Genomic DNA, 26199 nt, shown 5'->3' with positions numbered 1-26199 from the left:
AGCGCCGGCCCCTATGGGTAGGTTTTTACTTGGCTTTCAGACGCATACGTGCGGGAGAGGCACTGCTTGTTCACACTCTTGTTAATGAGCGACCGATGTCCTGTGCTTTGCTTACTCTCCACCCTTCGTTAAAGAGGCCCCAGTGCTCCCTGTTCCCTGCCAACACCGAGGACTGTCAGGTGCCTTAGTTGGTTGTGACATGTTCCTTGTGATCTGCATTTCCCGGAGGACTAATGAGACTGAGCACCTGACGCAAATGCCCCCTGCCTCCAAGCCGTAGCTGCACTGGGCTCTGGCCTCTCACACGTCCCAGTGCTCTGACGCCTTCCGCTGTCATCACCTGCATCCATTTCTCTTCTCCTCCCTGGGGGGTTTGCCCAGCAGGTGGCATGGCTCCTCTTGTGAGAACCTTGAGTTCCACGTGGGATGGCAGTGTCTCAGTGGCGCTTTTTCCCGTTTCCCCGTGGCAAACTCATCATTAACTCTTGTTCTGTAGGTGTTTTGTTTTGTTTTGTTTTCTTTTGTTTTTACATTTTCCTGGCTTATTATCTGCATTTCCTAGTGATTCTTGGCATCACCTTTAGATAAGCAACTTGCACACAATGTCTTATTTCATGTTCTGCTAATGAGGGAACCCAGACTAAAGCACCATCTTCCTGGCTATAGACCTTGTATGAATTTTTTTTCTCCACTAACAAGGTGCTTCTATTTTTGCCCATTTTTCTATTGGGATGTTTGTTGTTTCTCTCTTAATTTGTAACAGTTATATAAACTGAATGTTTCCCTTTATTATTTATACATGTGGAAAATACTTCATCCCAGTTTTATGGCTTAACTTTCCAGTTTTTAATGATGTCCTCCTGAGTAGAAATTTTAAATGCAATGTAGAAGAAATGGTGACTCAATTTTTTGGTCTTGTTTAAAACATCTTTCTATAACATGAAGTCATAGAGTATTCTGTTTGCTTCTAAAATTCAGATCTTTAATCCAACTGGAATTGGTATTTAAATGGTGGAAGGAAAGGATCCAATTTTATTTTTTTTCCATATGGGTGATCGGTTGTCTCTATGCCTTTTATAGAACATTCCTTCTGCACTGCCTCCCAGTGCTCTCTCTGTCGTATGCTGAGTTTCCGCATGTGCCTGGGTCTAGTTCTGCTCTCTGTACCATGCACCATGTTCTGTCTTCCTGCTCCTGTACTGATCCTACCATGTGCTATGGTTTCACTGTGACTTCCCAAATCCACGTGTTGGAAAATTAACCATAAGTGCAACTATGCTGAGAAATAAGGCTTGAGGCATAAGGGATCCCAAGATGGCAGAATAAGGAGCGATGTACTGAACTAGGCTAGGGATAAACAGTAAAAAAAAAAAAAAAAAAAAAAAGTGTAGGAAGTGTACTCTCAGGAGAGAATTAGCGATAAAACCATGCTAGAAATTCTATAAAAGGAAAAGGAACACTGTGGACATGTGTGCAAGGTGTGGACATGTAGCACAAACACAAATAGGAACACAGCACACAACCGTAGCAGCTGGAGTGAGCAGCAGCTTGGAGGCGGAGGTAAGACTAGACTGCAGACTGCAGCACCCATGGCGTTATAGCTGGAGGGAGAGGGTGCTGTGTGCCCGGCCTGGAGCCCTAGGGGCTAGAGGGCACTTGCAGACCCAGTGGATGTAAAAACAGGCATAATTCTCTCCCTCCATCCTCCCCACAGTGGTGCCCGGTGCCTGGCTGAGAGAGGGTGGGCGCCACTTTGGGCATAAGCAGCAGCTGCTGAAGCCCTTGTGCGCACGCACAGCAACTGGCTGAGGGGGCACCGTCCTCTCAGGCATGGATTAATGCCATTATAAAAAGGCCTTGAAGAAGGGATTCATCTCTTTCACAATGCAAAAATAGCCCGTCCTTTCTCTTTTCGCCCTGTTGGCTTCTAGGCAGTGGTGCAGAGAGAAGATCTTTACCATATGCTGGAGACTTGATCTTTTTTTTTTTTTTTTTTTTTTTTTTTTTTTTTTTTTTTGACAGGCAGAGTGGACAGTGAGAGAGAGAGACAGAGAGAAAGGTCTTCCTTTTGCCGTTGGTTCACCCTCCAATGGCCGCCGCGGCCGGCGCGCTGCGGCCGGCGCCCCGCGCTGATCCGATGGCAGGAGCCAGGAGCCAGGTGCTTTTCCTGGTCTCCCATGGGGTGCAGGGCCCAAGCACCTGGGCCATCCTCCACTGCACTCCCGGGCCACAGCAGAGGGCTGGCCTGGAAGAGGGGCAACCGGGACAGAATCCGGCGCCCCGACCGGGACTAGAACCCGGTGTGCCGGCGCCGCTAGGCGGAGGATTAGCCTAGTGAGCCGCGGCGCCGGCGAGACTTGATCTTGATCTTGGCCGTCTAACCCCCAGCACTTGCAAATGTGACTGTATTTGGAGATAGGGTTTTAAAGAGATGACTAAGCTAAAACAAGGTCTTTGGGGGGGGGGGGCAATTCCAGTATGACTGACATCCTCATCAAAAGAGATTAGGACAAAGACACCTGTAGAGGGTGACCCAGAGAACACCTAGGGAGAAGATGGCCAACTACAAGCCCATGAGAGGGGCTTGGAAGAAATCACCCCTGATGCACCTTGGTCTTGGACTTCCAGCCTCCAGAGCCACAGGAAAATATACCTCTGCTGTTTAAGCCTGCAGTCCCTGGCACTTCGTTATGGAAGGCAGAGCTAAGGAATGCAACCACCATGGGCATCCGCTCAGCACATTTTGGGAGAGCAGTAGTAGTACCAGTGCTGTGAGGCAATAGGGCACAGGGAGAGTCAGAGAGTGCCCACCTGCCCGCTGGAGGGCCCTGGCCAGGTGAGTGGCCAGTGTGGGTGCCGGCATCGGATGCTGCTCAGGGTCTTCAAGGAGTGAGGCAGGTGTGGAGTGGGTTGCAAGCCTGAAGAAGGCCACATCTGTCAGGAAACAAAGGGCGGAACCCTGCCTCAGTGGGTTTCTGGCAGAGCAAATTAAACATCGCAAAGGCCAAGGCGAAGCTCAATGAAGATCAAAACCTGCCCCTCGGAAGCCTCCTGGGATGCGGGTCAGCCCCCCGATCATCTTGCAGCAAAGGCAGTTATACAAGACAGAGGACCTGGGTTGAGCCAAACCAAGGAGCACACAGACAGGGCTCCCTCGGTGCCATTTTTCAGGGACTGGAACGACTGAAAAGAGCTTCATTTAAAAAAAAAAAAACCACTAGATGTCACCCTTGTGCCACCCCTGGCGTCCATCTCCACCAAAGCTGTGATCCGTAGAGGGCAAAGGGGACCAGGCCCCGCTCCCCAGAGGCCTATGGGTGCTTGGGGTGGGGGCTCATGATGCAAGGATCCTGGCCTCACAGACCAATGCTGAGAAAGAGTTAAAAGCGACGGACTCTGCAGCCTGGGCACACAGCTCTTAATGACCTTCCCAACGTGGCTGCAGACCGGAAACATCTGGAACGCTTTAAACAGCTGATGCCTGGGCCCCACCCTCAGGAAATGCTGGCTGCACAACCCTGAGCTTTGAATGAAGAGCTCGGGGTATGATGGAGAGCCATGACTGTGGGCTGTGACTGTGAATCCAGACACTGTGCACAGAACAAGGATTTATCCACTGACTTGCAAGTGAAATGCACTCTGAGAGCTTGCTTTTTTGTTTTAACCATAATAAAGGAATGCAGGGGATGCATTTTGGAAAACCAACCCCACCACATCATACTTTCCTACATTTGAATTCAATTTGAAACATGTCCACAAAGCAGCCACTAAAAAAAAATTTTTTTTAACTTACTGTTAGCTCTCCTCTTCTGCCTCAATCTTCAGATGCCTACAACACCAGGGGCTGGGCCAGACTGAAGCTGGGATTTGAGAACTAAGTCCACATCCTTCACATCAATGACAAGAGCCTAACCACTTTAATTATCAGCTGCTATATCCCAGGGTCTGCATTAGCAGGAATCTGGAATTGAGAGCAGAGCTGGGATGCAAATCCAGTACTCTAATAGGGAATGCAAGTGTCCTAACCAGCGTCTTAACGCCTAGGCTAAATGCCCAGTCCCAGGCACCCGGTTTATGTAGGACCCTGTGGGAGCCTCTCTGAAGAGCTCCAGTGGTGGATACAAAATGCTGTGTACCCCTCCTGCTACCTCGGCGTGGAAGCTGTAAAGAGGCAACCGTAGATTTGCTTGCTACTGCTTTGCTAGCAGGAGGCTTGTAGACTTCCAGGGGCCGTTACACTGGAAAGCTTGGCATGCAGCGAGTGCATCAGAGAATCCTGTTTCAGTCTGTTGGCGTGCTTACCAGGCAATTATCCTGTTGACTGTTAAGAGACCCAGCAGTTTCCAAGCTTAGATTGCTTGAAATTTAAAATCTGTGAGATAAAAGCAAAGAGAAGTCCTTTTCCTGGAGGAGAAGATAGAGGGAGCTCTTCAGCTTGGTGCCTTTGCCTTTGTTTTCTAAGATCCTCACCCTCCATTCCACTGTTTTTTTTTTTTTTTTTTTTTTTTTTTTTTTTAAAGAAAAGAGAGAGATCTTCCATTCCCTGGTTCACTCCAGTGACAGGCAGAGTGGACAGTGAGAGAGAGAGACAGAGAGAAAGGTCTTCCTTTGCCGTTGGTTCACCCTCCAATGGCTGCTGCGGCTGGCGTGCTGCAGCCAGCGCACCGCGCTGATCCGATGGCAGGAGCCAGGTACTTCTCCTGGTCTCCCATGGGGTGCAGGGCCCAAGCACTTGGGCCATCCTCCACTGCACTCCCGGGCCACAGCAGAGAGCTGGCCTGGAAGAGGGGCAACCGGGATAGAATCCGGCGCCCCGACCGGGACTAGAACCCGGTGTGCCGGTGCTGCTAGGTGGAGGATTAGCCTAGTGAGCCGTGGCGCCGGCCAAGATAGGGTTTTAAAGAGGTGACTAAGCTAAAACAATGGCCAGGGCTGGGCCAGGTCAAAGCCAGGAGCCAGGAGCTTCTTCCAGGTCTCCCACGTGGGTACAGGGGCCCAAGCACTTGAGCCAACTTCCATGGTTTTTCTAGGTACATTAGCAGGCAGGACTCAAACTGGCACCCATATGGGATGCTGGTGTAGCAGGCAGCAGCTTTACCCACTACCCCACAATGCCAGCCCCTTGTCTGTCTTTTTAAGAGCGCCTGCATGTAAGCAAACCTAGCAGGTTGGTCAACAGCCTTGCTGGTGAGACTGGGAGCAAATGCTCCAGCCCTGAGCATTCTGCACTATAAAGGGAAAGACAGCCTCCTCTCCAGGCTCAGTGCACTGTGGCCAGGCCCATACTGCGGCCAACACCCACCCTTACTAGACAAAGAGAAGACCATCAACTAAGTGGCATTTGTTCAAATATGGAGCCGTTGCTTTCAGGGGAGAGAAGCTGTTGTTTCCCTCGCCCTCCCATCCTTCATGGTGCTCACCCTCCACCCAGGTCAAAGGAGAGGATGCTTTGAAGGGACTGCTGGGAGAGATTGCTCGTGTCCTTGAGAGGCGAGCCGGGCATCCCTCTGGCCTGGCTCGATATCTGCTGGAGCAGGGGATTTGCCAGCCTTCCCTCCATGTCTGCTTGAGATTGAAAACAAAAACAAACCAGGAGATAGAACAATGTGATGGCAGGAGGCAGAGAGGAGCTGGGAGCAAGGGGACCTATGTTCTCTGCGGTGCAGCAAGGACTGTGGGTTTTCTGTGGGTCACGTGGATGTCAGGAGTCGGCCAGCTTTGAGCTCCTCTTCTCAGTGCGCCTCCCTCTCACCTGGCCAGCAGGTGAGGAGCAGCAGTCAGTAGTAAGGTACTCAGAGAATGTTGCCTGGGGCAGGTGGGCGGGGCCGGCTGGAGGAGAGCGAATCAAAGGGGTGTCCCCCAGCGGAGAGGTGTGCAGTGGGGAGGCCCCAGGGACTCAGGAACACTGAAATATGTCCCTCACTTGAAAGTCACCATGGCCAGGGAGGAAGCTTCATCAACACCTGCAAGTAGACACGCGTTTCCACTCTCCTCCCATTGCACAGCCCTACCGCCTCCTCCGCCCCTTCCCGCTCCTGACACAGGTTCTGATCTTGGGGAAGTCCAAAGCATTAGGAGGAAGGGGAGGAGGCAGGAGAGAGAAGCAAATAGGTCTGCTTCCCAAGGTGCAAGGTGGGTCTGGTCTCATGGAGAGAGGAGGTGCTTCGTGCTGGACATGGTGACTGGCCTGGGCATTTTAACACCACCTGTGAGATCTGGAAGAGGCCACAGCACCCTTGGAAGACTGGTAGGAGAAAACAAAAGCATTTTGTTTTGTAACCGAATAAACAGTTGCTACTTATGCAAGTCTCATACTAGACACAGAAGCAGTGTTATGCAAAGAGAGTTAGGATGGAGGAGAAGGGGTGCCTTTGACTGGGCTGTGCTTTTCTGCAGATCTGCATGTGAGGGTGTTCAGAAAGAGACCCAGGGACATGGCGATGAGCGTCCTCCCTTCTCTCTGCTGCCTGCCTCACCACAGGATCCTCTCTCCCCTGCCATTTCCCACCTTCAGCTGACACCAGACGAGTGGGGCCACCCAGCCGTGGCCTGTGAACCTCCAGAACCATGAGCTAAGATCTTCCTTCATAAGTCGCTTCCCTTGGGCATTTGTAATAGTGACAAAAGCTGAATAACACATATTGCTTAATAAATCCCCCCTTTTGTGAAATTGAGTTCAGCTGGTTGCAAATGAGACTACTAAAGAACTCCACCAGCTGATTTCATTATCTAGTTTCATTGTCCTTAAAGAACTGAAACTCTGTTTATTTTGTGTCTGACTCCATCCACTGAAATAGAAGCTTCAGGGGAACAGAGACATTTTCTATTTTGTTTGACTCTATATGCTCAGTGTTGATGAGTATTGGCACATAGCAGTTCCTTAATTTTTGGAAATGGCTGATTTCTCATACAATGTAGAACGTGACGAGTGTCATGTGAACATTGTGTAGAAGCCAAAGGCTGAAATTCAATTAATTATGGACCGAGATTGAAGGAGGCTGGCTAGATCTTCAAGAATGTGTCATGTTTTGCTTGGAAATAATGGGAAAAGATGGAGGAAGTAGGAAAACTTGGGGAAGTGACCAGTAAATGCTGTTGTGACCAGGAGCTACAGAGACTGGTCTCTGCTTTTCCTCCTTAATATTTGCTTCACACTTGCCCATTAGTTTGTTTTTGATTATTTATTCCTTCATTCCATAAGCATGTCTGAGAGTTTCTTACAGCTCATCCTTGTGCTAGAAATGAAGACTGTGTACCTCCCTCAGGTAGCTTTCCGTGGAGAGCAGAGCAGGATATTCCCAATAGAATTCTCTAGCCTTCTCTGTAACAGAGGCTTGGGCAAACACCGGAACAAGGGTATCCTCAGTGCACAGAGGAAACACAGTCGAGGAACGGCGAACTCTGCCGTAAGGAGGTGGTGAATCTGGAAGCAAGACTCTGATTTAACCTTTGAAAAGGGACGCAAGGACGTTCCTGGCAGAGGAAAGAGCAAGCTCAAAGGTGTGGAGCTGTGGGAGGGTGAGGGGGTCGGAGAGGGGTGGATGGTGAGAGCACTGAATTAAGCGCTATGCCCTCCACGGTGGAAAGTGGTGGACCGTGAGGTCAAGGTGTGACCAAGGGGAGTTCATAGACATCCTGTGCACCCCTAGGAATCTGGGCTTCATCTTGTGGATGCTTGAGGATTTTCACCCGGAGACTGCTGCAGGTTTGCTATTTTAGGAAGAGCACTCTGGCAGAGTGTGCATGATGGACTGGGAAGCAGTCAAGCGGCGGTGACTTTGAAAACCATCCTGGGGATGAAGGAGTGAACCAGGGGCTGACGGTGCATAGGCAGGGACCGCTGCGTTTAAAAGACAGTTCTGGGGAAAGATGATATGTTGCATGCTGGAATTAGGGAAAAGGAAGGCTTGCTGTCTTGAAGATTTCTGGTTTCAGAAGCTGATGAGTCCATTCAGTGGGGCATTTTCAAGGAACAAACCAAACTTTGCCTGGAAGTGTGTGGCTGGGAGGCTCTTGGATGGTTTCAGTGATTTTAATTGTGAGCTTTAATCCCAGCATGTGCCGTTCCGAGACTCACGTGCCTGTGAAATAATGAGCATAATCACCCTTATTTAGTACTAAGTAGCTTTTTCTCTGGCAGTGAAATGAGTCACTTTTTACAATGTGTGTCCATCTTCAGCTGCCCTTAGCTCCTCATTTCTGCCTCTTAATGACATTGATTTTTCTGTCTTTGGAGGTTTTAACCTGATTGTTCCACAGGGCATGTGAATCTTTTCAGTTTGTTAGTTTATTCTCTCATGCATGCATGCTCCTAACAATATTAATTGCAAGATTCCCTGCAGTTAACCCACTGGCACATACAGAATAATAAGACAAGGTTGGTCACACTACCAGGTCTATACTGTATCTATAAAGGTAAACATCGAGACACATTTAAGAGGTTTGGGACAAAAGGTGTGATGGGCAGAAGGGGATATTAGATTCTACAAAGTGGGGGTAGGGGGGCGGCAATCAGGCAGGGCTTCCTAGAGAAAGCACCACTCCAGCAGAATCTCTAGACCAGCAGAGACCATCACAAGCTAGAGGGTGCAGAAAGCATTCTAGAAGGAGATCGCGGTGTGGACAAACCCACAGAAACCTAAAATGCTTGAAATGTTAGAGAAACAATAAGGAATATTCCCTGGGAGTCTGGCCTTAGCATGCATGCCATCACCCATGCTTGTCTTTCTGGCTTTCTCTCATGCCACTCTTTCCTTCCTATCAACAACTCCTCCATTCACCAGTAGAAAACAATGACAGCTGTGGGAGCTTTTGCAGCCATAGCCAATCAGCATGAAGTTACACACCTGGGAGTAGGTTGCACATGGTGTGGAGGAGCCCAGAGAAAGGACCCCTGCTCAGTGGGTCCAGTTCTCTGCACGCTGGGTGGTGCTGTCCACCCACCAAGGAGAAGGGCAGATTTTGAGGGCAGATTCTCAGCAACCATCCTCCTGGGAGATGAGGCTGTAATCATCCAGACCCAGGAGTGGGTAAAATTGTGTGTGGTGCACTCGGAATTTTAATGAGAGGGTAGAAAATAAAATGAGCTTGAAGTGAGACAAATACAGAAAAATCTAATTTTGTTTGGGGAGGAGAGAGAGGGAGCTTGCCTTTCTCAATTAGGGCCTGGAATCACCAGTCTTGTCTTCCCTCTCATTTCATTTTCTCTTTCTATCGACCCTTTCCCCCTTCCCCCCGTCTCTGTTTCTCTCTCCTTCCCCCTCCCATCTCATACATACACACACACGCACACACACACACAGTTTAGAGTCTATTTTTCTAGGTTCTAGTTTGTCTGATAAACTTCAGAGATCCCTTCCTAGACTTTGACTGACTTATTGTTTGAAGCCACTTTACATGGCTACCATATAGAAATGAACCATCACCAGCAGGAGGAGGACAAGAACTTGCCAGTTCCTATTAAGTGCCTCGCTGGCCAAGAACATCCCCTCCCATCCACACCATGTTCCTATCTGCTACCTTTCCTTCCCACAATGCCCCTTGGCTCTTCTTTAAGAGAAGGGTCAGCAGGCCCCTGGCCCTTAGCCTCTAAGGCAGTCAGATGGCAGGAACTGATGAAGCATCAGGAATTTGGGGGCTTCCATATTTCAAAGATTTATTTTATTTATTTGAAAGAGTTAGAGAGAGAGATGTAGAGCCAGAGAGAGAGGTCTTCCATCTGCTGGTTCACTCCCCATTTGGCCACAATGGCCTGAGCTGCACTGATCCGAAGCCAGGAGACAGGAGCTTCTTCTGGGTCTCCCACACGGGTGCAGAGGCCCAAGGACTTGGGCCATCTTCTACTGCTTTCCCAGGCCATAGCAGAGAGCTGTGTAGGAAGTAGAGCAGCTGGGACTCGAACCGGTGCCCATACAGGATCCCAGCGCTGCAGGCTGGGGCTTTAACCTGCTGCACCACAGCACTATTGCTTATTGAGCAGCCACTATGAATTGCCCATTCTCAACAGGTCATCTGTTTCTCTGACAAGTTTCCCCAGGTGGATGTTATTTTAAATCTAAGGAATTCTGCAACCTCCTTTGTTGGCTCAGGGTAAAATATAAGTTTATAATAGCTCTTTTAGAGATTAATGAAATTATTGGTTTTTTTTTTTTTTTTTTTTTGGACAGGCAGAGTGGACAGTGAGAGAGAGAGACAGAAAGGTCTTCCTTTGCCGTTGGTTCACCCTCCAATGGCCGCCGCGGCCGGCGCGCTGCGGCTGGCGCACCACGCTGATCCGATGGCAGGAGCCAGGAGCCAGGAGCCAGGTGCTTTTCCTGGTCTCCCATGGGGTGCAGGGCCCAAGCACCTGGGCCAACCTCCACTGCACTCCCTGGCCACAGCAGAGGGCTGGCCTGGAAGAGGGGCAACCGGGACAGAATCCGGCGCCCCGACCGGGACTAGAACCCGGTGTGCCGGCGCCGCTAGGCGGAGGATTAGCCTATTGAGCCGCGGCGCCAGCCTGAAATTATTGTTTTAAAGTCTGTTTAAATTAAGAAAGTAAAACTGGCTGATGGTTTCCAGGCTGGTTCTGATTTTTTTGGGGGGAGGAGGAGATCACCACCGTTTGTCCCTCCCAGGAACTGCTGGGGGCCAAGGAGACACACCACTCTCACGGAACTCAGCACAAACTCCGCCTGATACCATGGGAGGCAGTACAAAAAGGGCAGCTTGTATACACGGAGTGGCTGGAATGGGGGTAAGGTTCTCTTCCAGGCTCCCAGGGCTTCAGGATAAGCAGATCTCAGCACCCAATGTATCAACAGTTCCTATGCTTCCTGGTACGGCAGCCAGATCCAGCCTGTACAATACAGGCTGGGGACAGGCATTGGGCTAGTGGTTACAACCCTGGTGAGATGTCACACCCTATGTTGCAGTGCCTGCTTCAAGGCCTGGCTCTGCTTCCTGTTCCAGCATCCTGCTAATGCAGAGATCAGAAGGCAGCACTGATTGTACAAATACTCGGGTCCCTGCCATCCATGTGGGAGACCTGGATAGAGTTCTGGTTCCTTGCTTCAGCCACTGCAGGCATTTAGGAAGTGAGCCAGTGAACGGAAGCTTGGTCTGTCAGTGCCTCTCTATCTCTGTCACTTGAATAAATTTCTTGTAGAGCTAAAATGTAAGCTAGACCAGGCCACTGCTTTGCTCAACCCTTCAGGATCCTCAATCATTCATTCATTCATTCATGGTAAAAGCCTAAGTTCCTGCTTACAGTACCCAGCAGAACATGGGTTTGCTCCGCTGGGCACTCTGCTTGGCCTGCAATGCCTCTCCAAGGTGACAGTGCACGGATACTGCATTCCTCTTCTGAACTCTTGTTTACATGTTCTCAATGAGAACAATCTTGACCGCTCTTTTTAAAATATCTCTTTTTATGCCAATTTAAAAGTTTATATAAAGGGAATAAATTTCATATACACAGTTTTAAGAACGTTATGACACTTTCCACCCTATCTATTTAAAATTTCAAGCCTGGGAGGCAGGCGTGGTGGTATAGCAGGTAAAAGTTACTACCTGCTATGTGGGCGTCCCATATGGGCACTGGTTTGAACCCTGACTGCTCCACTTCTGATCCAGCTCCCTGCTGATGTCCTGGGAAAGCCCCTGCCAACCACGTGGGAGACCTGGAGAAAGATCCTGGCTCCTGGCTCCTGGCTTCTGGCTCCTGGCTTGGGCCTGGCCACTGGCCACTGTGGCTATTGAGGGAGTGAACCAGTGGATGGAAGATGTCTCTCTCTCTTTCTTTATCTCTCTCTCTCTCTAACTTGCATTTCAAATAAATATTTTTGAAAATAAATACAATTTCAAGCCTCTTATCCAATCCACTCCAGATACCCCTAACCCATTCTTTTGTCTTTTATTTCATAGGAATCATAACCTTTAAAAAACATTGAGCTAGTGTCTATATGATAAATGCACTCATTCAGTGGTTTTTAGAATATTTGTAAAGCTGTGGGACCATCACTTCTAGTTCCAGGCCACTTTTATTTCCCCTAAAAGGAACCCTGTACTGGGTAGAAACTCATCTCCAAATTCTTCCTTCACTCAGCCCTGGAAACCACTGATTTACTTTCTGTCTATGGATTTGACTGTTCGGAGGTTTTATATAAATTGAATCATACAATATGTGGGATTTTTGTACCTGCTTTCTTCCAACTGGCATGATGCTTCCAGTTCTCACCCATGTTGCAACATGTATTAATGCTTTCTGTTGTTTGAATACTATTGTATTGCATGGATACCGCAGTATGTTTATCCATTTATCAGTTGATGAATATTTGGTTGTTTCTAATTTTTTACTATTTTGCATAGGCTAAGACAAGTTTTCGTGTGGACTGTGTGTGTATTCAGCATCTTGGTATATACCTAGTGCTACTGTGGAATGATTTGGTACCTGCATGTTGAACTTTTTGAGGAGCTGCCAACATACTCTCCAACGTGGTTGTGCCATTTTATACCCCGCCAGCAACATGCTGGAATGGTATTCTAGCTTCTCCACATCCTTGCCATAATCTGTTATTGTCTTTCTTTCTGATAGAACCATCATACTAGAAGGGAAGTGCTATCTTGTTGTGATTTGTAATTTTTTTTTTCCCGATGGCAGGAGCCAGGTGCTTCTCCTGGTCTCCCATGGAGTGCAGGGCCCAAGCACTTGGGCCATCCTCCACTGCACTCCCTGGCCACAGCAGAGAGCTGGCCTGGAAGAGGGCAACCGGGACAGAATCCGGCGCTCCAACCGGGACTAGAACCTGGTGTGCCAGCGCCGCAAGGCGGAGGATTAGCCTAGTGAGCCACGGCGCCGGCCGTGATTTGTAATTTTTAATTAATTTTTATATAGTGCACTTATTTGTAACCATCCCCTGGTATCCATATGGTATGGGTTCCAGGACACTCTGCATATACCAAAATCTGTCCATATCCAAGTCCCTTACACAAAAGAGTGCAGCATTTCCAAAAACCTACACTCATTATCCCATATTTTAAAAATCATCTCTAGATTTACAATATCTAATAAAATGAAAATGCTATGTAGATGATTGTTATATACAGAATAATGATAAGAAGGGTTCACACATGGTTCATACACGGGGTTTTTGTTTATATTTTTGATCTGTAGTTGGTTGAATCCCCAGGCAAGGAACCCAGGGACACAGAAGATCAACTGTACTGCTCCATAGATGGCATCTACTTCCTGCATTCTCAGGTGGTAGCGGCCCCCGGGCCTCTTGCTAAGGGCACTGAGCCCATTCAGGAGAGCTCCACTGTCAGGACCTAATCCCCTCCCCCAAAGCACACCCCCGATACCTTCCCTGTCACTGTCGCGAACATAGGAGTTTTGGGGAATTTCAGACCACAGCAGCCACTGTGACTTGAACACTAAGTCAAATGTCGCACGCTTTAAAAAACAAACTAAATCAAAAGAAACCATTCATGTTGCTTTCCTTGAAAACAAAGATACAAAACAAGTAGATTTTACACTTATATGACCACAATATAAGATAATCTTTCACAAAGTTCTCCACAACTAAAATAAAATGGCCTGATTGTTGAATGCTTTTTCCTCCAGCTGTGACAATAACAGCAATCATTTTTGGCATTCCTAGCACCTCCAAAGCTCAAAATTTTCATCATTGAGAATCGAAGTTGAGAAAGATGATCCACATGAATTCACAGAGGCAAATTAATTTGCCTCAAATCACACTGCAGTGCAGCTAAAATTTGAGATTTGAATACCTGTACTTTTAAGACGAAAACAATGAAATGGTACATTTTCAAACTATTTTTCAGTTTATTATGTTTTCACAAATAATAGCTGATTTTTATTTTATATAGCTCTGTAAAGTAGGTAGTACAGGAATGAAGGCATCTTTAAATTACCATTCACTGAAGGCCTCCTGTAATCCGAATACTCTACTTAATCAAGCCATGGTCCTCCCATATTAACAGGCTCACTTTCCAGTGGGTAACTAAAGAGCACATGTCATATGAGATGCAAATTGTTGTACATATACATATATATGGTCTGACAATGAGTGTTACTCAATAAAACAAATTATTTATGACTATGGAAACTAAACTAAACATGACATATTCCACTTACAGAAATTGATGAACTAGAAGATCATGCCTATATAAACCACAAGACATGGACATGTATGTTAGAAGCAGTACTGTTTGGAATAGCCCTAAAGTGGGAACAAGTCAAGATTAAAATGATTTATTTATTGACTTGAAAGGTAGAGTGATAGAGAGTAAGAGAGAGAGATCAATCTTCCATCTACTGGTTCACTCTCCAAATGGCCACAACAGCCAGGCTGAAGCCAGGAGCCAGGAACGCCATTGAGGTCTCCTCCATGGGTGGCAGGGACCCAGATACTTGGGCCACCTTCTGCTTTCCCAGGCACATGAGCAGGGAGGTAGATTGCAAGCAGGACTGCAACTGGCTCTCTGATACCGTATGGCAGAATTGTGGCAACCCTCGCTCATGGGATACTAGAGTTGCAAGTGGTGGCTTAACCTTCTGTGCCACAGTGCCGTCCCCTACAGTGATTACTATTAAAGTATGCTATAGACAAGGAATATTCTGGCTTTTATGTTAAACTCTCGAGGCAGGGGACATATTTTAATGTAACATATTTTCAGTTAACAGAAAATAGCTGACAACTGAATGAAAACATTCATTTTGGTCACACACGTGAAATGGTTGGTTTTAAAGTGTAGTATGGAGTAGGAAGATTCTGTTTTCAAATTAGGCTCTCTTAAGGAAGGGAGAGGAAGACAAAGAGAAAGATCTTCCATCCAATAGTTCACTCCCCAAATGGTTGCGACAGCCAAAAGCCAAGAGCTCCATTCAGTCTCATGCATGGGTGGCACTTGGGCTGTCTTCCACTGCTTTCCCAGGTGCATTAGCAAGGAGCTGGATCAGAAGTGGAGCAGCCCTCTGACATGAGAAGCCAGCATTGCAAGCACCGACTTAAACCACTGCACCACAACACCAAACCCATATTTTTTTAAAATAATTTATTAGAGATATGGGGAGGGGGGGGAGAGAGAGAAAACACACTCCCATCTGTCAGTTCATTGCCCAAATGCACACAATGACAAGGACTAGGTTTGGCCAAAGGTCAGAGCTAGGAACTCAATCCAGGTCTCTCATGTGGGTAGCAGGAACCCAACTGCTTGAGTCATCACCACTGACTCCCAAGGCATACATTAGCAGGGAGCTGGAGCTAGAGTTGGAGCCAGGTGTCAACCCTGGATACCCTGATGTGGGACAGGGGTGTCTTTACTGGGCCTCTTACCCATTAGGCCAAATGCCCGCCACAGGACATCATGACCCATGACCTGTTTGCTAACTAGAAGATAAAGATGGGAAAAAAGGTGAAAGAGAAGGAATGAGAGAAGATTGAAAGCAGAGTAGAAGGGAAGACGAGAGGGAGGAAATGTTTTTATTTTATGAAATTTTCATTTTCTTACTGCAGCCCTGGGAGTTAAAGATGATTGTGGCAAAAGTTTATCATACACTGGAGGAGTCAGGATCTTTGGGAGTAGTGTCAGAAAATTAGCATTTTAAATATGAGTCATAGGAATTTTAAGGGAAGCATTGCTTTAATTATCTATTGAAGCCAGCGATTCTCAGGAGTCAGATAGAATATATATAGTGAATATTGTGTAATTCTTTGAAATATTGACCTACATCATTACATCTTATTATGGAGTATAAGTTGATATTGGAAAAACATGCCCATACCAGAAAAACTATGTAGAATTTTTAAAATCCAACAATTTATATTTTGCCTCGTAAATCTGAAAGTAAGCAGGACAAAACTAATGAGCACGTACATAAGAGAATAAGAAAATAACTTAGAAACTTATGTATGATCAGCTGTTCGTGAATCTTAAATTTAGCATTAGGGAGCATAAACATCCACATCTTCATATTTTCCCTAGTAGACAAGCAGCCCAAGCTTCATAGAATAAATGCAGATTAGCAGAGCAAATTGCAGCCTTTCAGAGAATTTGATCGACAAACACAACTTTATCTGCAGTTTCTGGATTTAAATTTTGAAGATCCAAGTGCTCATTTTTGTCATGTAGTTGATTTCTTCGTGGAAATTGCAATTTTTAAAATGTGAAAGCAAGTTATAATTTAGTGAAGTGATTTTCTTAAAATCACACAGCTTGTTTATGGCAGGGTTTGATTTCTGGCTGACTGTACTTTCCATGACACTTACTCAAAGAACCTATAAATAGTTAAATGTAGCTCATACATTTAAATGTAAGAATAAGCACTATGAATATGGTATCTACTGTAGTAAATTATAGGGGAACTTCAAAAAGTTCTTGGAAAACTGGAATTAAAAGTTGAGTTTACTGTGGTGAAAATAATTTTGATATAATTTTTATAACGGAGCTAATTTACATTATGAAAATATTATGCATGGGTTTCAATTTTTGTGCCAAAATACACTCATACTTTACATTTTCTATAATCTTTTTTAAAAGATTTTATTTATTTATTTATTTGAGAGAGAGAGAGTTACAGACAGTGAGAGGGAAAGACAGAGAGAAAGGTCTTCCATCCACTGGTTTACTCCCCAGATAACCACAACAGCTGGAACTGAGCTGATCCGAAGCCAGAGCAAAGAGCTTCTTCCAGGTCTCCTACGCAGGTGCAGGAGCCCAAGTATCTGGGCCATCTTCTTCTGCTTTCCCAGGCCACAGCAGAGAGCTGGATCAGAAGCGGAGCAGCTGAGACTCAAACCAGAGCCCAGATAGGATGCTGACGCCACAGCAGAGGATTAACCTACTGAGCCACAGTGCCGGCCTCTCCATGGTCTTTTTGAACTACTCTGATTTGCACTTGTACCCTACTTTGATGCTCATTCTCCAAGACTGGACTAGAAATCAGGGGAACTGGTGTTTACCATGTAGTGCTGCTTATAAACCGTACTAAGACATGATCCTCACTGCCTATATATGATTAATATAAAGGCCTATGAGATCATGTGAACTCTATGGCTGGATCATAAAATATATTAGATTGGGTAACATGATCTATCTTATGGAAAGCATGGCCCAAGTACAGGCTGAGGTAATATTTTGGCCAACATCACATATTGCTTTTCCTTTCTAAAATTTCCTTACAAGGAATTTTCCATTTGAAAAAACTATACCTCTAGATGCATTATAAACATTCTTACAGCCATGCCAATCCACTCAAATTCTTTTTGTTATTTATGAAATGTGGAGGTTAAAATTTATAATTTTTTCCTCTATGACATTAAATTCATGGATAATAATAAAGTGATGCTTGTCTGGAGTCTTCTAAAAACATGGAGATTATGATGCACTTTCAGAGACAGTGATTCAATTGATCTGAGTCACAGAATGCATTCTCATCTCAGTCTTTTCCTTTTTCTCTACCATGTGACCCCAAAGTACACTAGAGTGGGTGGCATATATTTCCAGGACACTGCGGCTGCTTTGGTCATATGAAGTTTTGGTCATGGCAGTGTGAACAGAGTAATGGTGTATGAGTTCTAAACATAGGCTTTCGGGGGTCTCTTGGGTTCATTCTCTTAAGCTTCTAGATTCACCAAAAGAAACACACACTTCTGGTCACCATTGCTCTTTTGTCGTGGACCCCAGAAGGGAACACAAGGAAGACAGTTTAAAGCCCATCCAGGCTCAGCAGTTCTGCAGCTGAGCTACTTTATCAGGTCTGCAGACTTAGATCAGAATATTCCACTGTATGGGTTTTCATTTAGACTTCTTGTGTTTGGTTGGCTCATTGTGAGCATTTTCATGACAGTAGCAGTAGGGATTTGGTTCAGAAATATTTTTAAAATGTTTTTCAAGTGTTTAAATATGCATTCATGGTTAAGGGCAATGAGGAAAAAGATGAAGCTCCCCAGTTTCATATCCCTTTATCCATTGATTATGTTGACAATTGTTGTCCATCATGTTTGCCCTGGACCCAAGGACCTTCATATCAAATAGCAAGAATACTAAGAAGACGACAACCTAGGGTATCTGGAGGCCCTCAAAATCCTTGAATTTCACAAGGTCTAGGATCTCCGGAACATATTGCAGCCATTAGCATAGGAAAGGTCAGAATCCAGATACCTACATCAAAGAAGCAAAAGACATCGGACCCTTGGTTCCTCAGGGGTTCATGTCTCCTCTGTGTGGATGTAGAATCTTCCAAAGATGCAAGCAATGCATCAAACTGGGATTTGATCCCATCCAATGTGGCTTCCATCAGAGTGATAGGGACCTGAATACTTGAGCTGTCATTTGCTGCTTCCCAGGATGCACATTAGCAGGAAGCTGGATCAGAAGCAGAGTTAGCCGTAACTCGAACCAAGCACTTCAATATGGAATACAGTCATCAAGCAGTGAGTGAGTTAATGGCTGCACCAAATATCCACCCTGAATATTCCATTTCTTCATCATGAAGATCCTTTGGAGCTAGATGTTTAAGGGATGGGAGAGGGTGGTATATTATAAATAAAGATGTTTTGTAATCCGTGAGTTTTCTGAGTAGCAGCGATTATATTATGTTATGTGGACACTGGCAGAAAAAGAGACAATTCTTTCATTTTTGATGTCTTAATGAAAATGCCATAGTTATTCATGAGAAAAGTAGTTATTATAATGATAGTTTTATATCCTAGTCATGTTTGTAGTTATCAACTCATGAAAAGTCTTCTGGGGCTGGCGCAGTGGTATAATAGGTTAAACCTCCACCTGTTTCACCAGCATCCCATATGGGCGCCAATTCGAGTCCTGGCTGCTCCACTTCTGATCCAGCTCCCTGCTAATGGCCTGAGGAGCAGTAAAAGTTGGCCCAAGTCCTTGGGCCCTGTACCCACATGGGAGACCCAGAAGAAGCTCCTGGCTCCTGGCTTCAGTTCAGCCCAGCTCTGTTGCAGCCATCTAGGGAGTAAACCAGTGGATGGAAGACCTCTCTCTGTCTGTCTCTCTCTCTCTGTAAATCTGCCTCTCAAATAAATAAATAAATAAATAAATCTTAAAAAAGGAAAAGTTTTCCTTTTCTTTATATTCATCCTTTCCACTCATCTCTCTTGTTACTATGAGCTAATTCCAGGTTGCTATCATATTTATATATATATACTTAAGAAGAAAATTATTATTTAAAAATAACCCCAATATTATTATCATATCTGCTCAGTCTTGTTACTGTTGCTGTTCAGATCCAGGGTATTTTATTGTGAAAAGAGGTTTATTTAGGGCATGGTTCAGGAGGCTCAAGAGTGTAGCACTACTTGGCTCTGGTGAGGTCCTCTTTGCAATGACAAAGGCATGTGTGAGAATGACTAGCAGTGCATGTGGTAGGGGGGTACCGGGCAGGTGCCAGGCTCTATAGTAACAACCCATTCTCTCTGAAATTAATCCAGACCCTGGAGGCCTGCATTAATGCCCCCTGGGGTGTGTGGACATGTGTCCTAATTACTTCCACTGGGCCTCACTTATTTAAAAGTTCCACATTGGGGACCAAGATTCCAGCAGATGAGCCTTTGAGGCACACTTTCAAACTATAGAAACTTCTAAAAACTAGTATTTCCCTATTCAAATGGTGTCCGAGGGGTACTCTCACTCAGATAAACTCTTCCTTTGAACAGAGGCTAAATCCAGTGACTTGTTTTAACCAAAAGCGGAAACCAGAATATGGAAGAGGCAATGGCTATTGCTTCCACGATTAACTCCCAAAATTCCATGACTTTGACTTTGCTGAACTCTGTTTTCTTCATGGTTGCATACTTTGGTGAAATGAGCTGCCATGTTAGAGTGATCCATATAGCAAGGAACTGAATGCTACCCCCAGCAATGAGTTACTGAGGACACAATGCTTGAAGAACCTAATTTTGCCAGTAACCATTTAAGTTTCCTGTGGTTAAGCCTAAACATGACTACAGCCTATCTCCTTCCTTGATTGCAGTTGCGAGAAACCTTGTAGAAGAGGACTCACTTAAACCATGCCCAAGTTCCTGACTCGTAGCAACTCTGAGATAAAAAACATGTTGTTCTAAGCCACCATAATTTGCAGAATTTGTTACTCAGGAACAAGTTTAATTTTAATAAAGTCATCATTATTTTGTTTTGTTTTATGGTTACTTTATGCCTTATCGTCAAAATGTTTGTCTACATCTAGTTATAAAGACATTCTCCTTGTTTTCTTCTAAAAGATTTATATATGTATAATATAATATATATTTATATAGTCTAAACAATTAGAATTGATATCCCATTGACTGATTCAAATCCCAAATGTCCCAAGAGCCAGGCAAATCCAGGAGCATGGAACTCAACCCAGGTTTCCTTGTGTCAAACCCAACTATTTGAGTTATAAACTGATGCTTGCCAGGGTGCACAGGAGGAAGAAGCTGTAACTGGGGTGAAGCCAGGACTTGAAGCCAGGCATTCCACTACAGGATGCGGGTACCTTAACCACCGTGCCAAGTGTCCACTTCTGAAAAGAGCAAGTTTTCATCTTAGATGAGTTGAGCTCACTGATGTACCAATCGAAACAACTTATTTCATCCGCTTTTGGTGGAGACTCCTGTACAATGGCTTTCAAACTGTCATTATTCTATCAGTTGAATCTTTAAACTAAATTTAATTTATGATTCCTAAAGATATGAAAATAAATATTGTATTTGACAAGTCAGTGGGAAAGTGGACAGTGAGTATTTCAGTATAGACCATGCTGTGCCTCTGTAGAATCCTACACATCCTCTGGGAAGTGCTGGTAAGACATCGTGTTGGGTCACCTGTTTCTTCTGGAACTTTAGTGTGTTGTCTAAGTGGTCTGACACACGTGGCCCCTACTGTCTTCATTGTGTTCATGTCTCTGTATCACTAGGCATTTACTGAGTGGGCCCTTCAGGATGTTCTTCAAGTCCAGGAGACTTGTTACTACAGGTCAGAAAGGAAAACACAAACATGAATAGTAAGAAAAAACACCCAGATTTTAGATTCATACATTTTAATTTCCCCGACTCCACACAGCAACTTTTCTACTCATCCCACAACTGACCCTTGATTTCTTTCTGTCCTTTTGAAAATATATAGTGATATTTATGGAGACTGTAGTCAACCCTTATGCCTCCTTCTGTTTGTCTTTTAAAGTCTAGTTAATGTGACTCATGTCTTAATTTTTTTATTTAAGGTAAACAAATATAATTTTATATATTCAGATTTAGGAACATAATGATACTTCCCACCCTACCCTCTCTCCCGCCCACACTCCCACCCTTCTTCCTCCTTCCTTTCTTTTTCCCTCTCTTAATTTTTATAATGATCTACTTCCAGTTTACTTATATTAATAAGTAACACTACACTAAGTAAAGAGTTCAACAAATAGTAATAAGAAAAAAAGCACTGTTCCTCAACAGTAGACGAGGTCTGTAAAAAATCATTGAATCTCAAATTTCAATTTCACTCTTATATATTACATTTGTGGTAGGTCCTTGAGATTGATAGCTCATTTATTTGATGCCTTTCCATTTTCTTTTTAAAAAAAGATTTATTTATTTATTTGAAAGGCAGAGGTACAGAGAAGCAAAGGCATTGAAAAAGAGGTTTTCCATCCATTGGTTCACTCCCCAAATGGCACAGTGGCCAGAGCTGGGCTGATCCGAAGCCAGGAGCCTGGGAATTCTTCCAGGTCTCCCATGTGGGTGCAGGGGCCCAAGGACTTGGGCCATCCCCTGCTTCCATAGCAGAGACCTGGATTGGAAGTAGAGCAATGGGACTCAAACTGGCACCCATATGGGATGCTGGTCTGCAGGCAGAGGCTTTACTTGCTATACCACAGCACTGGCCCCTCCAATTTCTTGTTGGAGAAAGGAGAACCTCTTCAACAAATGGTGCTGGCAAAAATGGATGTACATTTATAGAAGAATGAAATTAGATCCATAACTCTCACTATATACAAAAATCAAACCAAGATGGATTCAAGATCTAATTTAAGATCTGGGACTATGAAGTTGCTGGAACAGCTTCTTAGATAAGACCCTCAAATGACAGAGAACAAAAGCAAAACTAAGCGAATGGATTACATCACACTCAGAAGCTTCTGATCTGCGATTGCTTTAAAATTTACCATGTTTGGGTGAAATGCTCATCTTTACATTTGATTATTATTTACAGCCCTTACATTCCCATGCAACTAGGGTCTTTTTGCTTTTTACTTGTTAAACTTCTTCTTAAGTGAAGCATTAGGCCTTTGACTGTAATTTCAATTTCAATTATATTATCTCAAAAAACAAAAGAAAAAAGAAAAGAGGAACTAAGGAAGGAGGGAAGGAAGGGGAAAGGGAAAAGGAGTGAACCAGGGTAGGGGAGGGATGGAGGAAGGGGATATCACTATTTTCTTGGGATTGTATCTATAAACTATATTGAGTCTGTTAAAAACTAAAATAAAATTTTAAAAACTTGCATAATTTCCCCTTCATTCTGATGGAAGGAGCTCGAAGGAGCATCGTTCTAGTGGAAAACTCTCTGCTGAAGCTCTTTTGGGAATTTTGCTGCTAAAGCTTTGGCTACTATCTCAAAATACTCTCAATAAGTAGATGATGTCATTGTTTGGACCTCAACAGACTATAAACAAAATGCCTTGAGCATTGCAAAAAAAAAAAAAAAATCCTCAAAACTGTTGCCTTAACCTTTGCTCTCGAAAGGTCCACTTCCCCTTTGACTGGATTATTTGCCCTCGGTAGCCACTGCTTTGTCCATGCTTTGTCTTCAGGATCCTACTGGTCAAGCCATGATTTTGAGGAAATGCTTCAGGATCCTGAGCTTGCTTGTTTAAAATTGCTGTTGAGAGCTATGCTCTTGTCTGAGGTTTATCTGGATGAAACAGTCTTGGCACCCACCCAGCAGAAAGTTTGCTCACTGTAATTTTTCAGCCAGAATTGTGTAAGCTGAACCAATTGAGATATCTATTGTTTCTGCTGTTAAAAGTTGATTCCTGGGGCCGGTGCTGTGGTGTAGCGGGTAAAGCTGCAGCCTGCAGTGCTGGCATCCCATAAGGGTGCTGGTTCAAGTCCTGGCTGCTCCACTTCCAATCCAGCTCTCTGCTATGGCCTGGAAAAGCAGTAGAAGATGGCCCAAGTACTAGGGCCCCTGCACCTGTGTGTGAGACCTGGAAGAAGCTCCTGGCTTTGGATCGATGCATTTCCAGCCATTGCGGCCATCTGGGGAGTGAACCAGTGGATGGAAGACCTCTCTCTCTCACTCTCTCTCTCTCTCTCTCTCTCTTTCTCTCTCTCTGGCTCTGCCTCTCTGTAACTCTGCCTTTCAAATAAATAAATAAATATTTTAAAAAATAGTTGGTTCCCATGGGACCAGTCCTTTGGCACAGCAAGTTAGACTGCTTTCTGTACTGCCAGCATCCCATGTGGGTGCTGGTTCGAGTCCCGGCTACTCCACTTCTGATTCAGCTCTCTGCTGGTACACCTGGGAAAGCAGCAGCAGATAACTCAAGTCCTTGGACCCCTGCACCCATGTGGAAGACCTGGATGAAGCTTCTGGCTCCTGGCTTTGACCTGGCCTAGTGCTGCTTGACTCAGCCATTTGGGGAGTGAACCAGCAGGTGGAAGATTTCTGTCTCTCCATCTCTTCTTCTATTTAACTCTGCCTTTCAAATAAATAAATGAATCCTAAAAAATGCTCTGTTTAAAAAAAAATGTGATTTCCTTCACTTTGAGCACAGACATGATCAATTTTTTCCTTGCAAGTTGATGTGGATAGTCTGCTGCTTTAGACTTCGGCCTCAACATCGTCTCATCCCTTCTTAAAGTGAGTTATTCCCTGGTAAACCTCTTATTTCTTTAGGAGCATTGTACCTGTTACACTATCCAAGTGCAGGTGAGATCCCCATGTTTCCAGCCACCTTTCACCAGAAATCTGATGTTGGCTCTTGTGACAATTTTAGCAGCATGTATGCTTCTCTGATAGGAGCTCTTCTGACTGGTATTTTATCCACTGTTGTGCCTCAAACTAGACCCTGTTAAGACATGTTACAATTTGGGACATGCTCAAGCTGACTTGCCCCAAATGGTAGAATTAGAAACATACCAGGGGATTCCAATTCAATCCCATCAAGGCGGCATGTACCAATGCCATCTCACTAGTCCAAGTGATCAATTTCTGTTCACAATTGATCATAATGATAGGTCTAAGAGCCAAAGGGATCACATAAACAAGACTAGTGTCTGCAAACACTAACTGATAGAATAAAAAAGGGAGAGAATGATCCAACATGGGAAGCGGGATACACTGCAGACTCATAGAATGGCAGATGTCCTAAACAGCACTCTGGCCTCAGAATCAGCCCTTAAGGCATTCGAATCAGGCTGAAAAGCCCATGAGAGTATTTTAGGCATGGAAAGCCAAGACACTCTGGCAAAAAAATGACCTAAATGAAAGATCTCCGCAAGTGAGATCCCAGTGGAAAGAACGGGGCCATCAAAGAAGGAGATACCTTTCTCTGAAGGGAGGAGAGAATTTCCACTCTGACTACGACCTTGTCTAAATATGATCAGAGTCGGTGAACTCAAAAGGCTTCCATAGCCTTGGCAACTCATGACAAGAGCCTAGGTTGATTACTGATGCCATAAACAAGAGTGTCAATTTGTTAAGTCAACAACAGGAGTCACTGTGCACTTATTCCTCATGTAGGATCTTTGTCCTTAGTGTTCTGTACATTGAGATTTAATGCTATAACTAGTACTCAAACAGTATTTTTCACTTTGTGTTTCTATGTGGGTGCAAACTGTTGAAATCTTTACTTAATGTATGCTAAACTGATCTTCTGTATATAAAGAGAATTAAAAATGAATCTTGATGTGGATGGAAGGGGAGAGGGAGCGGGAAATGGGAGGGTTGTGGGTGGGAGGGTAGTTATGGGGGGGGAGCCATTGTAATCCATAAGCTGTACTTTGGAAATTTATATTCATTAAATAAAAGTTAAAAAGACATGTTACAACAATTAAGGACATGTGTATTTTGGTGCAAAAAATTTTGTAAAATCCATCCATCATTTTCTCATAATAGCATTTTCAATGAACATGTTAAAGACCTCATGTTATAGAAATGTCTGCATGTTTGAGACCCTCTGATCCAGTTATGTTGGTGTTACACTACACAATTACTTTTACAATTAGTTAAGAGTATAATGAGAAGGTATATGCAATTCTACTGTGTTTTTGCAACACCTAGACAGTTATCTTTATCTGTTTTCTTTGTTTTTCATCTGGGAATTAATATTACTGTCTGGTATAACTTAAGCTCATCCTGAAAGATTTCCTTTAGTGCTTCTTACAATCAAATCCAAGCATGGCTTCCTTGAAGATGGTGGGTGAGGAGAAGGCTATGGATGCTCACTTAGCTGTATTTTTCAATGCATTGTTGATATATGGACATTTTTCAATATTTCCTGGAAATTCTCTTTTCCCTGGTGATCCAAGTAAGGCAGATCATCCTGAACCAGCAGATAAACAGAAACTGAAAGGGGGCAATTCTGAGTTGAACATTTTCACACTTAGTGGCTGCTCACACCATCCCACCTCCACCCATTAAGAACCCTTCACATTTTCCAAATCTCAAGGGCAAGAATGGAAAAAGAGGCTCCCAGAAAGAGGAGCTGAGGCATGAAGAGCTATGCTCAAAGCCCACCAAATAAGGATGACAACACTCACCCAGAACGACTTCAGAACTGCTTTGGACCAGCTGTTGATAAGCACTTCACATTCCTCCTGTTTTGAAATGAGAGTTCTTTGCTGTTATTCTTTCAGTGTTTTACAATAATAGGTAGGCCATTTATGAAGGTATTTTGTCTTTAATTTGTAGATCACTGTATGAAAATGATCTGCATGTTCTGATATTGTGATTAGATGATAGGATTTTGTTTTGAGAATGAAGGGGACTTGAGTAATTTTTGCTAAAATGGTAGACTGCAGATGGACCTAGTTATTGGTTCCAATCCTCTTCTTTCCTCTGTTGGTATTATACATCAATACCCTTTCCATGGTCTCATGATAAGCAGATTAACTCACAATTTGGCACTGCAGGGTTGATCTTAGACTTGCTTTGATACTTTGGATGTTAGCAGTTAGAACAGAGGCTTAAAAT

The 26199-nt window shown here is 44.5% G+C and overlaps 1 protein-coding gene across 1 annotated transcript in view; it reads left to right on the top strand.

The window, feature by feature from the left end:
* Positions 1-5934: 5934 nt before the first annotated feature.
* Positions 5935-26199, top strand: part of LOC100352491 (protein HP-20 homolog) — a 33352-nt gene continuing 13087 nt past the window's right edge. The window contains exon 1 of the mRNA XM_089307591.1: positions 5935-6247. The gene's annotated coding sequence lies outside the window, so the exon portion shown is untranslated. The remainder of the gene's footprint in view (positions 6248-26199) is intronic.

The sequence above is a fragment of the Oryctolagus cuniculus genome, chromosome 11 (assembly GCF_051225735.1).
Source record: "Oryctolagus cuniculus isolate XC-2025 breed Fujian yellow rabbit chromosome 11, ASM5122573v1, whole genome shotgun sequence".
Lineage (NCBI taxonomy): Eukaryota > Metazoa > Chordata > Mammalia > Lagomorpha > Leporidae > Oryctolagus > Oryctolagus cuniculus.
The sequence above is the reverse complement of the archived record's forward strand: the minus strand, read 5'-3'. Positions and strand labels throughout refer to the sequence as shown.